The following is a 3,831-nucleotide window of genomic DNA, read 5'->3' on the forward strand; positions in this document are numbered from 1 at the left end:
GTTAGCAACTCACCACATATTACTATGAGATAATATCTCATACAGTAGTCCTCAGTGCCTATTTGAAGCTAATTTTATTTTTCACTAAATGACCCAATCGGTACTTTGAAACAAGCTGTGCTTTCTTTGAGCTAGTATCTTATGTTTAGATCTTCTAGTTTGGACCTCCTAGATGAAGTAATGCACTTAATTTAGGAGATTCATCATAGGCCAATCTGTTTTTTTCTAAAAAAAAGCAATAGGGTTGTTAACTTTTTAAGAATAGAAAATCATAATATAGGCAAGTAAGAAAAAGCTCACTTTTTTAGCAACTTATGATATGCTCTATCGGATAGATGAGGACCAGATTAAAACAATACATTACGTGAAGATTTGAAGCAGTAGAGGTGAACTGCAGAAATGCCAACAGTGACTGAAGAATACATTCTTACAAAGAGAAAATTCAACTGCTTCCCAATAACTTGTACAAAGGGTAGCCAAGTTTTGATTGACAGCTCAGAAATGAACTTTTTTTATTATTGAAATAATGTAGATTTGTACCGGTACCTTGACTCTGTAGAGAAAATGATATAAAGTATATCCTTTCAAACCTTAATTTATTCTTGCTCTTTCCATTCACTCTGCCCGAAATCATTTCCCAATTTTGGGCTGTGATATGTGTCATTTAGCAGGATGTGCCATGACAGTTAAATAATTCCACTTAATTATAAAAGGTTTTGTTTGATCAAAGAAAAAGCCTCCAGTAATTTTTTTAAAAAGTAGCAAGACGGGACATCGCATTGAATAGAGAAGTAGCTTTGTGCTTACAGATTCTTGAAATACTATTCCTAGAACTCTGATCACACTCTAGATTGGGGTACTTTTTGCTAACTTTATTTCTTCAACGATGTCATTTAGATTTCACAAATATATTAAAAATTGGATTTCAATCAAACTTTCTCTTTAAAATAGCCACATTTGATTTCCCTTGAGTAATCCTTCCTTCTGACTCCAATGTAATCTGCATTTACGAGGTTGCAGTGTGTGTGTGTGTGTGTCATCAGTTGGAGGAATTTAATAATTTGAAGTGAATGAGAAAAAGAAATCATCAGTAATGCAGTAATACAATATTCCATTTATATATGAAATGCCCCTATGTAGTAATACATATGTCAAGATTAGCTTTTCACTCCATAGTTCTAATCTGTCACTTGGAAAGTTCACTGTGCGAATTGTGAAATGAAAACTTTCAATATTTTCTCAAATAAGATTTTAAAATATTAGACCGTTTGAAAGACACAATCAGTTCAGATTGAATTTGAAAATGCTTTCTTCAGTTATCAAAACGTTTAGTACTGTATTATCAATCTTTAGTTTAATTATGCATTGCTGAGCAGAGTTGTGCAGCTTGAGAGACATCTGCAGTGGTAGGATGGTTGCCAGTATTTGAAATCATCTATTCAGTAGAGGTTAGGCTGTTGTTAAACTCACTACTGTGCCATCATTATAATCATTTGTAGCAAAATTATCATCATTATAGTTACTGCTTCTTGTACACAAAATAAGACTTAATAGAATAAGGGATCATTATTGTTTTAATGTTGTAGGCTATTTGGAATAAGGACCACTTATTATTAAGTGACAGTTTTGGGGAGATGTTTTCCAAATGTTTAGAGTGATACAATCTGGAACTCTAAAACAAAATGTGTTTTAGTGAATACATTTATAACCATCATCATCTCAAATTATTTTTTTCCCCCTCCATTTCTTCAAGCTTTGTGTGTTAAGAGTAAACAGAATAGTGCCTTATGTTCTGCATTTTTGCATTCATGTCACTCAGCTTTCTGGGGTACAGGAAAGTAACTAGATTTAATTCTTCACATAAAGTTACTTAGACCCAAACAATATTTTAACTTTTTTTGAAACCATCCACATTTGATTTCCCTCGTGTGCTATTTCCTTTAAACTTCCAACATAATCTTCAACTGTGAAGTACAGTGTGGTTACCTATCCACAACTGAGGGATTAAATTTGATGTGTTTGAGAAAGCATATTCAGTCATAAAGTGAAGCAGTTTGATTATTACTCAGAATTTGTCAGCCAAAAAAGGTGACAATAGAAGGGCTTCACTTTTAATATGACAAGTAATCCTTTGGGGTGGTATTTTGGCATTTTCCTTACTTTAATAATGGATGTTCTTTCTCTCATTGCTTCTAGCTGCTGTTTTGTAAATATTTGGATGACCTTGCCAATTTAAAGCGATCACAGATTCTGGGAGAGTTGGAAAGCTTACACGGAGAGAGCTGAATCGTAAATTCACATCCACGTCCATGTGTCTGAAAATGCCACCAAAAAATCGTCAACTGATGAAAAGTTACGAAACTCGATCAGTGGTACTGTTTTAATAATGTAATTTGCATACATCATTAAAAAGCTCTGTGCATCGTAAAATCATCAGCATGTTGGCTGCTCTTTAAGAGTGCTCACAAAACAATTCTCTTTCAAGTTATGTTGCCTGTTGATTTATGATAGTTATGATAATAGTTCTGATGCCCGACATATAGTTAATTTAAAGTGACCAACAAACTGCAACAGAAGGAGATCGATATATATAATCATAAAACTGCATTTGTGTTTTAATGCGGATACCTGTACATGTAAAACTAATGATAGGCCAGCAGGATCATTAAACATGCTCATAATGAATGATAGCAAAGCTTGAACAAAGAAGAGAATTTGGAAGGAGAATATTGACCATTCACTAAAAGTCAATTTGAAACTGGTATCAATAGGTCAACCATGTACCGGAACCACATAGAGATATTCTAATACACGTGGATCATTGGAGAGGCTACATTTGGTAGACATGCTGGAGATGTTTCAGAGAAGAGTGAACATGTTGACTCCATAATTCAGGACTCTGAGATGTGAAGCGAGATTTACAGATCTCAACTTATTCCCTGCACTGAGAAGAACATTTAAAACAGGCATAATCTAGGTTTTTTTATATACACAAAAAAAATGCAGAGAGGAATGGATAAAGTAGGCACAAGAAAGTTATTGAGCTTGGGTTGTAACTTAGAATTGTGTGTAAAATAAAAGTGGCTCAAGCAAAGCAAAACTTGAGATTAGAAGGATTTTGTTTCACCCCAGTAGCAAGCCAGTGAAAAGACTTGCAGCTTAAACGGTTAATACTGTAATGATTAGTATTTTTTTGAAAAAGTTACATGAATTTTAGCAGCAGAATTGAAAGTTGTATAAGGATATGTGGAAATAGAAATGATCAAATACTATGTGTATGAATGATTGCTGCAAGACAAGGGAAATATTATAATAATAATAATCCTTGCATTTGATATAGCGCTTTTCATGTCTTCTAGACGTCTCAAAGAGCTTCACAGAATATACTGTAAAGTGAATTGATTGTATATTTGTGGTCGAAACATGGCAGTCAATTGCACACAGCAGTGTCCCACAAACAGTCGTGGATTGAAGTGACCTATTTATTATTGTTTTTTTTTCTTGAAGGATTATTATTAGGCGTGTAGAGTAAGGAAACTTGCTCAAGGTTTCGCCCTGCTGGGAATCGAACCCAAGTCTCTCGCTTATGAGGCAAGTGCTCTAACCACTGAGCTACACGACTCCATCAAGGAGCTATGTCAAGGAAATCAACCAATCAAAGGTGAACAACACACAATGTAAGATCAGAGAGATCCAATGTTTTTTTCTGGTTTTACATTTTGGGGTGTGGTTGTGGTGTGGGTATGGTTGAAGGCAGAAAAGCTGTAAAACATTTCCTGGAGAGATCGAGTAAGTTAAGTAGAATCAATATACCTCATTTGTAGGTGTTCA

At 34.4% G+C, this 3,831-nt stretch overlaps 1 non-coding gene across 1 annotated transcript; it reads right to left on the reverse strand.

Annotated features, from left to right (window-relative positions):
* Positions 1 to 3,550: 3,550 nt before the first annotated feature.
* Positions 3,551 to 3,622, reverse strand: trnam-cau. The gene has a single exon. It is a non-coding gene; the product is annotated as a tRNA-Met (tRNA).
* Positions 3,623 to 3,831: the final 209 nt, after the last annotated feature.

This window comes from Callorhinchus milii, unplaced genomic scaffold, assembly GCF_018977255.1.
Source record: "Callorhinchus milii isolate IMCB2004 unplaced genomic scaffold, IMCB_Cmil_1.0 Scaffold5, whole genome shotgun sequence".
In the NCBI taxonomy this organism is placed as follows: Eukaryota; Metazoa; Chordata; class Chondrichthyes; order Chimaeriformes; family Callorhinchidae; genus Callorhinchus; species Callorhinchus milii.